The 13,830-nt window shown below is 37.9% G+C and overlaps 1 protein-coding gene across 3 annotated transcripts in view; it reads left to right on the top strand.

Annotated features, from left to right (window-relative positions):
• Window positions 1–13,830, top strand: part of LOC149549294 (autophagy-like protein) — a 172,612-nt gene that overhangs the window by 105,909 nt on the left and 52,873 nt on the right. The window lies entirely within an intron of this gene.

Genomic DNA, 13,830 nt, shown 5'->3' with positions numbered 1-13,830 from the left:
CGTTTTGATCTTTATCAATGATACTTGATATAGTTTGAAGTCATTAAAGATAACTATAGTTATTGATCTAGAAATTTAAATTGAATATTTAACTTTATCGTTATTTTAATTTATTGAATAAAGCAACTATAGAGGCCAGATAATAAATCAAAGTTGATTTATATTAATTGATGGACCTTTATTTATTAATGCTACATTGGGAGATTATAAACCGAAGTGATTCTTATTCAATAAAATCAAAAAAATGCACTCCCAAAAAAATAATGAAAAGGCATTCTTGAAATAATAACGAAAAAAACATTCTTGAAAAAATAGGAGAAAAAACATGTCCAAAGATATCATGAAAAATAGCAAAAAGTTCGTTTTATGAAAAAACTACTAGAAAGCTATGAAAACTAGATTGAAGCAACTATAGAGGCCAGATAATAAATCAAAGTTGATTTATATTAATTGATGGACCTTTATTTATTAATGCTACATTGGGAGATTATAAACCGAAGTGATTCTTATTCAATAAAATAAAAAAAATGCACTCCCAAAAAAATAACGAAAAGGCATTCTTGAAATAATAACGAAAAAAACATTCTTGAAAATATAGGAGAAAAAACATGTCCAAAGATATCATGAAAAATAACAAAAAGTACGTTTTATGAAAAAACTACTAGAAAGCTATAAAAACTAGATTGGGGCTCTCATTTGGGTATGTTGAGTCAATCTTCCTTGATATTTATCTTTGAGGAAACTCTTTGCGGCTTTGGAGTTGGATATGTTTCAATTGAAGGTTTGTGTGTACAAAACTTCTTATAGGCAACATTCTCCATGTTGTTGAGAGACATGATTTGGAGAATATCTTGGTGATTGCATCTCAGAGGTCATTGTTGGGCATACTCGTAGAGTTTATTGCAATTTTGATAGAGGCATGTTGCATATTAGTTTGTTAGAGGCTGATTGAAGAAGAATTGAAGGAGGTTTTGTTGTTTATTTTTTTCTTTTCCAAGCTATAGTTTGGGGGTGCTTAGAGTGAGAAACTACATTGTTATAATCTATGGTTTTGTTGTTAGGGGGTCATCCTCACTAGAGGTAGATAGGGCTTCTGTGGAGTGGGTCCAAATTCTTATCCTTCAATGTATTATCAGATCTAGATAGTCTACTCTGCACAATATTGTCCTTGTTGAGTTTGGGGGCCATCCCTTCAGACTTGGTACTTTCTTTGGTTTAGTTTTATTTTTACATCGCCTGTACTGCTTCACTTTGTTTACCGTATTGAGGTAAATGAATGAATCAATGCATACAGACAATAGATAAGAACAATAGAACTCCTTGTATTATTCGCATATGCCAAAGACATTACATACAGATGATTTACAATGACCCAAAAGGGTGTATAAATACTTTTCGAAGAACCTTCCTGAAGGGGTCCATCGGCTACACGACAATTACCAAAGGGCCCGTCAACTATATAAAAAGAACCTTCCCGAAGGGACCCGTCGGCTGATACACAATTTTACCGACGACATCATCCCCCCAAAAAAGAGAAGTCGTCTCTAGATGACAATTACAAAATATCTAAGACAAATTAACAAGCAAAATACATTAATTGACTAACTACAACAAGATAAATCTACTTCTGTCACATCAATTTCACATAAATCTACTTTAACATGTTTAACCTTCCCTTTGGCATCATGCATTACTCATTCTGGAGTGTTTCAATCTATCGTCCTTTTTTTTTTTTTAAAGAAAACCTCCTTTTGCGCTGCCAATGTACAACTACACCATGAATACCTTGCATACCTGCGAATTTGCGAATGGCTCCTTTTTATCTTGCCATAAATTGTAATTGCCGTACTATGCGGATATATATCTATGTTGCTCTGGATTGCAGGGTTCGTACGACTATAAGGCTATAGGGGAAGCCGGATGCATCAAGTATCCTTCAACTTGCTGTATAATAACTTTCAGAAAATTGCCGTACGGAGGCAAGAAAAAGAAGTACAATGCTATGTTAAAGTCTGTATGGTGACAAGAGTAAAAATGTTGTACTTGAATTGGATATGCAGCCGTACAGTGCTTGGATAGACAATCGTACGGTATCTTCAAGGCAATTCCATACGTTGCTTAAAAAAACTCCTGAATTATACAAAAATCCGTATGCTAGAAAACAACCATTTTAACCTCTAGACTTGTACCCATTCCGTATGGTATCACAAGGGAGTAGATCTCCAAAAGCCGTACAGTCCCTACTAGAGAAGCCAATTTCTAAAATTCGTACGCTTCAGGGAACTTAATTTACAAATTCGCATGGTGGTGATTAGGCACTTTACTCTTCAAATCCATACGCCATAAAGCTTCAAGCTTACCCCTCAAATCCGTACATCAGCAAACCCGAAAGCTGACCTAAAAACAATTTCCAATTGCTTGCAAAATTTGTATGGTAGTAATATCAATCTATCCTTCACAATTCGTACGTGTTCAAGCATATAACTAAAACTTCAAAATCTGTACACCAAATTTTGTTCTTAGAAATTTGTAGGCCAAGTCTTGTTCTAGAAATCCGTACGGCAACCTATATTCCTCAACTCCATACGGCAACTGGAATTGTGAACTTCTAAATCTGTACAGGGTTGTGAGTGCTAAGACTATACGGCTAATGGGTCCACCGTACTATGTCTTTCAGGACACCTTAACTTACCGTACGACAACTTCATTTCCCTTCTCTTTGTTTTTTCTTTTTTTCTTTTTTTCTTTGTTCTTTTTTTTTCAATTTTTCTTTCCTTTTTTTTTTCAAGTATTACTGCTCCTCGATATTCAGCAACGACAGAATAGTTCGCACATAATATACTTTCAACTTGGAGCTGTTCATCATTTCGGGAATTTTTTGTCCGTCCAATGTCCATAATTTTATTGCTTCATTATTACCTACTTCCCGGATCTAATATGGCCCGACCCATCTGACTTTGAATTTGCCTGGTTTGATCTCATTCTTTCCGTTATACTTCAACACCAACTGTCACGGTTGGAACTTGTTCAGTTTTAGGTGTTTATCATGCCATGCTTTGCGTCTGTTCCGTGTCACATTTGTGGCCCATTGTGCTTGCGATCGTCGAAGTTTATTTAAGTTAGACGATCTGTCCCTTCGGTTTTCCATATCACCCAGTTTGTTTCCGAAGCTTGGTACCATGGACTCCGTCGGCTACCCCTTCTTGCTGTCAATAACACCTCCACTCCGTACTGTTGCAACTTTTATTATACCCTTCCTCTTTGTTTCCTATGTAGACCGTATGATGTGTTTTCCTTGCTGCGGGCACCTTTTTGCTATATCCGTGGTTCGACGTAACATTTCCTTTCTGCGCAGTCGTATGGTGGAATCTTTCCTTTTTTTGGGTTCCTACTATATGTTCTTCCCTTCAGCTTTAGCCGTAATCGCCTTTCCTTCTTCCGCTTCTCTGTATTCCTTCGGACATTCATTTCCCTCTTCTTTCTCACCTTCGTCGACCCTTAACATATTACAGCTCAGAAATAGCTCGTAATCCTCTATCTGCTAGTGGAAAAGACCGTTCAACGAGTCTAGGTCATCCTCATTTGACCCTCCTTCCAATCTCAATACTCCCTCTTCATCAGGTTCCATTCTCTTCTTCCCTTCATCATCATTCTCGCTTTCACCTTCTGAGTTTGACGATGCTACCTCCTCACCTACCATTTGTGTGTGTAGGTCAATTATGAATCTTCTACCTCTGCGCTCCATTGATAGCGTATTCTTCTTCCAATCATGCTTAACCTTTGCTTGTATGAGCCATCGTTGGCCTAGAATGGCTTCATATCCTCTCTTCTTTAGTGGGGTGACGACAAAGTCGAACAGGAATGGCTGGGTTCCGATAGTCACTGGCTGTGCCATCAAAACTCCCAACGGTTTGATCCCGTGTTGGTTTGCTGTTAATAATTGGAACGTAGGTGGCCACAACGTCGGCTGTCCCAACCTCTTTCAGGTATCCTCCGGTAACACATTCACATCGGACCCTCCGTCCACAATCGTGTCTGTTAGAATAGTTCCCACAATTTCCATCTCGATTACTGCCGAATGCCGTCCGGATGAGAGGGCTAGCAACATTGGATCCTCTGCACTTGCGCCACTTTCCTTCTCCCTTTTGTCTGCTGTACTTGCTCCACTTTCCTGCTCCCTTCCGTGTTCTCATGGTAGTTTAGCCATTGGAGCAATGTTTGTTAGTGCCGAATAGAGTTGAGGCATTGTGAGCAGTAGATCGTTTATTTTGACTGGTACCTTGGCTTGTAATATTTGCCATACAATGTTCTATTCTGCGCAGTTCCCTGTGGAGGTACCAGTAGTGTCCTTTAGGTGTGCTTTCTTTGCCTGCTTTGCTTTTTGAATCTCTGCCCGTGCTTCCTCCAGTCGCTTCTTTTCTTCCATCAAGTCGGGGTACACTTTCGCTTGCTTCCATGTGATGGTCAAAACCTCCTCTTCGTCTGTCCTGATGGTGATCAAATTTACTCCCGACTTCGGGCACTTGGCATCTTCATGATCGCTAGGTCCGCACCATCTGCATAATAATTTTGGTGTGTTTGCCATTGTACAGTCACGAGCAAAGTGGCCCCACAAATTACATGCGTGGCATTGAACGATCGGCCATCCACATCGTACTGAATTCGACTTCGGCTGCCATTGTTATTGTTGCCAGTGTTGTTGTTTTGTCCTCGCCGATTATTTCTGTACCCTCCCGACGTGGCACCTTCCGTACTAGTGTTCCTGCTCCCTCTTGACACAGAAGCCTCCTGTGTCAAAAACACTTGCTGAGGACCTTGTGTTTTCAAATTGAAAGGGCATTCCTTTGCGGAATGTCCTATGATTTGGCAAATCTCGCAAAATTTTTCCTTCCGACATGATCCCTTCATATGGCCTTCTTTCTTGCATTTGGTGCACCATAGCTTATTTCCCTTGGTCTCCTTCTGCATTTTCTTGAATTCTTTCATCATCCAAATCATATCCTTTTGAAGGGTGCGAACCTTCTTGCTGTCCTTTTTGTCATCACTGCTCTCTTCTTCTAAAGATGCGTCATCATTTGAATCAGACGAACTACTCTTCTTCTTTTTTGTCTTCTGCTCACTTTCCAGGTTCATTGTCAAGTTGTACACTCCATTGTATGACGGTGGTGACACAATCTTCATCTTCTTCTGCAACTTCGAGTGTAGGCCTTCAATGAACCATCTTTTTTGTAGTTCGTCAGCCGGTTTATTTTCCATTTTATTTATCAAATCTTTTAATTTCCTTGTGTAGACTCAGACCGTTTCATTTTTCCCCTGTTTCGTATTGTATATCTCCGCTACAATTTTGTTGTCGTCGCGCAACAGTTGAAATTCGGCACTAAACTCCTTTTTAAGGTTGTCCCAAGTGGTTAATTTTTGGGTATCTGCATCGGCGAACCAATCAATTGCAACACCTCGTAGGGTGGTTGGAAATTGCCAGACCCATTTGTTTGTGTCTATTATGCCATTTGCCCTCCAAATTGTTTTGCATGTTTTACAATGTCGGATCGGATCAGTTGCTCCATCACCATCAAATTTTGACAACTTTTCCTTTTGTCCTGCCATTAGTATTCAAAGTTGAGGGGTTTGTTGTGTACTTGCGTTGTTTTGCACTCTCGTGCTGTTTTGGACTCTCGTGCTGTTTTGCACTGTCGCACTGTTCTTTACACCTACGTTGTTCTGCACACCCACGCTACTGTGCACACTGTGTTGTTCTCAACACCCGCACTATTCTGTACACCCACACTGTTTTCGACAGTCGTGCTATTTGGTGAAGGGTTTTCGTCAACCGAAGCTGTCCGTTCCGGAAGTGTATCTCGGACGAAGAGGTCACTCCACGCTCGTGCTCCCTCGGCACTCCGAGCCGTGCGAGTCAATCCTCTTCCCTCTAGATTCTCTTCCCTCGGCGTATGCAGGTTCATAAACTCCTCGCTTGCTTCTTCCACCAATTCCACTCATTGTCGAGTCTCCTCCAACAATTCTTTCGTGCTACGGTGTTCGTCAGTAATTTGCTGAAACCTTCATCTATGTTTGGCTTGCTGTGCCAAAATTAAGTTTTCCTGCGTGGTGTGTATTTCGTCCTTTTCCTTCAGCTTATTCTTATTCTTGTTCAACTGATTCAGCATTAGTCTTCATCCGTCTGCCTGCATACGAGGCCCATTGAGCAACAACGCCAAATGTTTACCATATTGAGGTAAATGAATGAATCAATGCACATCCCATCTTTTGCCATCTCAACAAGAGATGAACATGCATATTAGGACGAACATGTACAGACAATATATTCTTAGTCAGGCTAGTCCTTGTGTGGCACTTCTCCCAAGGATGGCATTCTATGCGGAGCATTGCCTCATGGCTGGTCTCACACATTACTTATCTCTCGTGGTTCTATTAGAGTGGGCTCACATAGGCTCTGCATCCAGATCAATCACCATTTGGCTAGGGAGGATATATTTGCCATCTTTGTGGCTTGGAAGAGGTCGAGACAGAGATTAACTTCATATTTTGTTGCCCCATCTACTATGAGTTTAGAGGGAGAGCCTACTGCTTATTCAAGGAGACTCAACCTCTGCCAACCTTTTTCAAATGTATGGACTAGAGGTGCTTTGCACTCTATCTTCAAGAGGCGCGGAGGCTTCAAAACCTCACTTTGCAATGACTTTCCCCAAATAATAAATCAAAGTTGATTTATATTAATGGATGGACCTTTATTTATTAATGCTACATTGAGAGATTACAAAGCGAAGTAATTCTTATTCAATAAAAGCAAAAGAGATGCACTCCCAAAAAAAAATAGAAAGACATTCTTGAAATAATAACGGAAAAAATATTCTTGGAAAAATAGGAGAAAAACATGTCCAAAGAAATCATGGAAAATAGAAAAATGTACTTTTTATGAAAAAACTACTAGAAAGCTATAAAAACTAGATTGGGGCTCTCATTTGGGCACATTGAGTGAATCTTCCTTGATATTTATCTTTGGAAACCCTTTGCGGCTTTGGAGTTGGATGTGTTTCAATTGAAGGTTTGTGTGGATTAAACCTCTTAGAGGCAACATTCTCCATGTTGTTGAGAGACATGATTTGGAGAATATCTTGATGATTGCATCTCAGAGGTCATTGTTGGGCATACTTGTAGAGTTTATTGCAATTTTGATAGAGGCATGTTGCATATTAGTTTGTTAGAGGCTGATTGAAGAAGAATTAAAGGAGGTTTTGTTGTTTATTCATTTCTTTTCCAAGCTATAGTTTGGGGGTGCTTAGAGTGAGAAACTACATTGTTATAATCTATGGTTCTGTTGTTTGGGGGTCGTCCTCATTAGAGACAGATAGGGCTTCTGTGGAGCGGGTCCAAACTCTTTTCCTTCGACATATTATCAAATATAGACAGTCTACTCCGCACAATATTGTCCTTGCTAAATTTGGGGGCCGTCCTTTCAAACTTGGTACTATCTTTGGTTTAGTTTTATTTTTACATTGCTTGTATTGCTTCACTCCCTTGAGGGACATCGCAAATACATACTTGGCCTATTGCTCTCATACCTGGCCTATTGCTCCTTAGAGGCTATTGTATGCTTGAATTCCACCGACTGAGCTCATTGTTGGTTTGCTCAAGCCTCAACTCTTTTGGGCTCGATTGAGATTGATATGGATCGCCTCCCCCTTTCCAGAATTCCTCGGACGCCCCATCCCTTCTTTTGCCATCTCAACAAGAGATGAACATGCATATTAGGATGAACATGTATAGACAATATATTCTTACTTGGGCTAGTCCCTGTGGGGCGCTTCTCCCAAGGATGGCATTCTATGTGGAACATTGCCTCATGGTTGGTCTCACACATTACTTATCTCTCTTGGTTCTATTAGAGTGGGCTCACATAGGTTCTACATCCAGATCAATCACCATTTGGCTAGGGAGGATAACATCTGCCATCTTTGTGGCTTGGAAGAGGCCGAGACAGAGACTCGCTTCGTTGCCCCATCTATAGACCTCTTTTTGGTCTTTTGTTGGACATTAATATCATTATCTTATCTTATCTTATCTTATGAGTTCAGAGGGAGAGTTTATTGCTTATTCAGGGAGACTCAGCCTCTCCCAACATTTTTCAAATGTATGGACAAGAGGTGCTTTGCCCTCTATCTTCAGGAGGTGCGGAGGCTTCAGGACCTCACTTCGCAGCGACTTCCACCCAGAGATCACACTCTGACCAGCTCATCACCTCATTCTTTTCCGCGGTTCCCCAGACATGGGGTACCAAGTAGGCACTAAATCCTCTTTTTGGGTTCCCCAAAGATGTGAGACCTCGCAGATGCTTCAGGCAGAAGCGGCCTTTTCTAGCATTTTCAGGGGTTCTCGGAGATGACATGTGATCTCTTGTCCTAGGGCTTATCTGTTGGTTCTGGACTTTTTCCTAGTTTTGGGAACAACTTACTAGGTTGCTTGGTTTGGCAGTTTCTTCTTTCTCAATTCCTTTGATTTTTGTTCAATCTTCTTTCCGGGGCACTGTTTGGTGCTCTTTGTAATATTCCTCCTTGAAAACTGAAGAAAAGAGTTAAACTTCTAACCAAGGAATTCTAACAAACGGTTGGCATGCATAATACTGCTATTAGTTTTAAATGGCTCCATGATATTGAGTTTAACAATCGTAAATCCTCACTGTTCAGCAACTTTGGTTTAATGGTTACAAGGGTCGTAATATTGATATGTTAGATACATTAAATCACAGGATAAGTTGCATTTGAGGAAATGAAACAACAATTTATAATGACTGAAAGACAGTTGGCTCACTACACGTATGGAGTATCATAGGACCATCCAAACATTCAGAAATATAACATTCAGTCTGGTTTTACACTGAGATGCAGTTCCCTTTTTATTGGCTAGAGGTATTTCTGTCAAATACTTGGTACATAATCCTGATAATATGTTCTGATGTTGTAAATAATTTGAATCCAGTTTGCATAACAATATGACTACGAAACTCGTATGTAATAAAATAATCTCAGGGAAGCAAACTCATACAATGTTTTAAATATCATGCCTAATGTTGAAACATTTACTGAGAGATTTCTTCAACCATTAACTACACTTAAATCTCAAACGTATGCAAGAATAATGATGGAACCTGTGTGTTGCAGAGGCTCACAGCTGTATTGCTCAACTATGATTTACTCCTCCTGACATGATGCTACTCCAGCTATATGTAGTCATTGATTAGAATGGAGAATGCCTGTGTATTGAAACCGTGACCCACTGATTGATGTTTGATTTGGTTCCACTGTTCCTTGCGTGCAGACCCACTATAGTTTCCTTGCTGTCACTGTTGGAATGTAGATATTTATAACAGTACTGCACTACAGTATAAGTCTGAGACACTGTCCACTATTCTTGCTACCCTTATTCTGCTACTTTGTTTGACACCAGGAAATGCTAACATTGTATTCTGATACCAAAACGGACAGAACTTACATTAAAGTGAGTCTCTCTGTTGCCAATAGAATGGCTCCACTGATTGCTGCCAAACTTTATATTCCAACTGATATTCTGGGCGCTCAATCACCATGTACCTGTGCATTGTCTAAAGCTCCTACAGCAAACGTCCAGACCTTTAATTCGAAGCCTTAGTCCTGTAATTATAACGTGAGCCACTAGGTTTTCGTCTAGTCTCACCACTTTCCTTAGGGATTTCGTCCTTCGGAAAATATCTAGTCACATTAAAGCAACCATTAGGATTTGAAGAAATATCATATATATTTGTTGTTTCAATCCCAATGCAAATGCTTTCCTTTATAACTTCGAAATGAGGAGAGGTATGAACAACTTAGCAATGTGGGATAAAAAACTATTTCGTTTTTTAGTCACTTAAGTTATTTTGTCATAAAGTGACTTTATAAATTTATAATAACACTAAAATATTAAAATAAATTACTTGAACTTTAATATCTCTTGAAATACTTGTCTGATTGCCATGCTGTCAGAAAAAGGAATCTCTCCTCATAAATCCCCATGTGACCAAATACGCTTTCTAAAATTAGAAAGGGTCCATCTCTATTACTCTTGGCTTACTAGACATAGTAAGTATGGCAAATGGAGTTCAAAAAATATTGAACGAAGGCCAAATCCATAAATCCTTGAATGTTGGAGATGAATCAATCCTCAGAAGACTCTCTAACCAACCTTATTAGCCTATGAGGATCCAATATTAGGCTAATCCCTGAAATTCTGATGCTGGCAACAAATGGGGACATTACACTCCTGTATGCAATCTTACTGCTTTGTTTCAAGTAGTCCCTTGGACCCTTTGGTTGCTCTTTTGTTGGGCATTGATAAATTTATCTAATCTTATCTTATCATTGGTGGAGTTTTTTGAAGTTTGACATCCATATTGGGAGTGATTCCAATGCTACATTTTATGGGTATTTTTGAATGAGATATGTTATGTTATTTGATGATATGGGTTGCTCTAACTTTTGGCAAGAGCTATATTCCAGATCAAAATAAAATCTGAAATTTTTAGCTTCGTATATTTCTGAATTTGGACAGTTTCCTAAGTTGTTAAATTGCTGCAAGATGCTTTACTATGTGCACTTTGTTTATCCTCTGTAAACCATTTCAAAACAGAAAAGAAACAAAAAAACCAAAGGCAAAACAAGGTACCATATCACAAAACTACTTCATGCTACATAAAATTATTGCTTCTACTGCTTACTAATGTGAGGATGTCATATTGCTGCCACACCTGGACCAAAATATATTTCTTATGTCTTGATTGGTTTCATGGATAGGATGGGGACATCACACCTATGTTTAATTTCAAAAAATTCTATACTGCTACTGTGGTCCTTCACCTTTTGCTGATATGTCAGTTGGAGGAATTGCTAGCAATTCAAGAGCATTGTTATCTATATTCATTATGCTTCCCTTTTGTTGAGCAACCTCCAAACATTGTCAGGTTTGACAAAAGTAGATCAACACTTTGACAGCTTGGCAGTAGGGCAGAAATAATACTTAACTCGCTTTGATAAGATGGCAAGAATGACATAATTGCTAACTACAATCTTGACTACAGGTGAAATCGTTGTAGGATTACTAATTTTTGTATTAATACTTAGTATTTCGATGAAAAAGTAAATAGCATAAATTGTGTAATAAACCCAAAAATAATATGTTCATAAATGTATATCATCGATGAATCATAATTAAAAGCATATTTTGTATAATTAGAGAAATGCTCATAAATATTATAATGAATTATAATTAAAATGAATTTCTTTAATTATAATAAGGAAATGAATATATGTATTATAATGAATTGTAATGAAAAGAATTTTTTTATATTATAATAAGGAAATAAACAATTAAAAGCAATTTCTTTTATTATAATAAGAAAATTGTAAAATCAAAGTTATTCTAACATAAAGTATCAAACTCCTTATATTTGGCTGAGATACCAAATCATTAATCGAATCAACGCAAGCCAAAGGATGTAAATGCAATATATATTGGGATCGAATAAGAGATAGAAGGAAGGCAGAAAAGGAACTGAATATACAATTCATACGACAAGTTATAGAAGAAGCTGAGCACTGTGCCATCTCAGACCGAGCGGAAAGAAAGATTCGCCCCCATCGTTGGAAGGAGGAGTGTGTTCAAAGTCTTCAAGCCTGTTCCAAACCTTAGCCGAGATAATATCATGTATACGTAGAAAGAACTTTTAAGTATCAAGCACACTGATCTTCCCTGGAAGGATATGTAACACCAGACTCAGATTTGGCCGTCACCTTCTTTGCAGATACCTGGAGGATAAGTAACCCAGCATCATTATAGGATAAGCCATAAGAAATCATATTGATAGCCGAGTATATTGATTCCATATCAGAGATAAAGAGAAACATCAAAAATCTGTGATATCCAGACAGTGATAGCAAATAACAATTGAGAGTTAATACTACAGGACAGAGGTACGTAATGTATCTATAACAAAAAGGAGAGATCATAAGAAAACCAAGGAAAATCTTGGCAGAGAACATTTGATTTAATATCTAGTTTCATTATAAGGAGACTCAGAAATTAAACCAAATGTTGAGATTCCAAATAGGAATTCAGAGAAGGGTTCATGTAGAATCCTTAGAGGCAATATATATTGTAGTGGTCAAACATATGCATATGTCAGAGAAGGAGAGACTTGGTTAGAGGTGGGATCTCTACCAAGTAGTGAGAGAGGCCTAAGGAAGATGCTCTTTTCCATGATAATCACCTAATCGAGACATAGTTCTCACCAGAGGGTTAGGTAATTTGAGGACTCCTCTCAAGGATTAGGAAGGGTAGCTTGGGTAGAATTTAGTTCAATAATTGTATGGATTTAATACTAAAGCAATGTTTCTATATGTAATCTTTTCAACTTTTTACTAACAAATACTTGCAGGTTTCAACATTCTACGCCATCAGGTTGTGGGACATTACAAATTGTAGTTGGTACAGGGAGCAAATGGGTACTTTGTCTTCTAACTGCTAGGCCTATAAATGATGCTAATACTAATTAATATTACATAGTTTGTTAAAGTCAAATGGTTATTAGCAAGGTTGCACGAGTAGTTGGGTACTTTGTGTGCTAACTGCTAGGCCTATAAATGATGCTAATACTAGTTAATATTACATAGTTTGTTAAAGTCAAAAGGTTATTAGCAAGGTTGCATGAGTACTTGGGTACTTTGGGTATGGGTACATCTATTTTTCAAAACCGGGGACAAGGGTACATGGGAATGCCTAATTTAAAAAATAAAATAAAATTTGTTATTATAGAAAATCTGAAAAAATGAGTCACGAGTCATAAGACATTGAGCTTTCAAAACAAGAAATCTGGAAAAATGAGTCATCAGTCATATATATATATATATATGCTGAATGTTTAAACTTTAGATGCATAACAAAGAAGACAAACTTTAAATATGAACAAGAAGATCATAAATCATATAATGACATATTGCAAATGATAAATTTGTAGTTCTAACTTGAACACTGAAAATAAAAAAAAGTTTAGTAGTTTACTCTTAATCAATATTGTATCAAAGTTTCAAACTGACTACATATTGAATTAGGCTTGATAAGCAACAAGCTGATATGCAAATGCAAAACTGAAGCAAAAATCAGACATCTTAATCTATGTGGTAGTTTTCTTAACATTTTGTGAGGGGGAGAAATTTGCGAACTGATGTGGCATTTCCGGTTGTAGGGTACATATGTAGGCAACTACCTAGTATGGGATACACATACCAATAGCCAGTACATGTACCAGGGGTCTTGGTATGTGTACCCTTGGAACCTTGGTTATTTGCAACCATCACAAGCATTCAAAGATACCTTGTGGTGGTTATTGAGGAATAGTAGCACTTAGTTGTTAATCATCACTCTGAGTGGAGTCAGATCCTCTAGTATTTTATCATTATATTTTCTATATCCTTTTCTAGCATATAAATTTAAACTATGTATGTGTGACTGTATTCTCTCAGTCAAAAACATGTGAGTGAGTTGTAAATATTAGAAAGCTTTACAGTAGAATGTATCTTCAAATCCTCTTTAGTATAACAATTCCGTTGTTTTTCTTCTTCATAATGCAACACTAAAGTTCTTTTCCCCATTTTAGTGAATTTCCTTAAAACCATTCAAGTATAATCTTAAATTCCAAGTATGTTTATATGCTATTTTTGAAGGTATAGGTATGATTTTAATGTTAGGCACTGAATGAGTTGCCATCTTACCAATCATATAAAGACATGCACATGAATAGCATAA

Source organism: Cupressus sempervirens, chromosome 7 (assembly GCF_028749045.1).
Source record: "Cupressus sempervirens isolate cs-2001-9-10 chromosome 7, ASM2874904v1, whole genome shotgun sequence".
NCBI lineage: Eukaryota > Viridiplantae > Streptophyta > Pinopsida > Cupressales > Cupressaceae > Cupressus > Cupressus sempervirens.
Note: the sequence above shows the minus strand (reverse complement) of the source record. Positions and strands in the feature narration are given on the sequence as shown.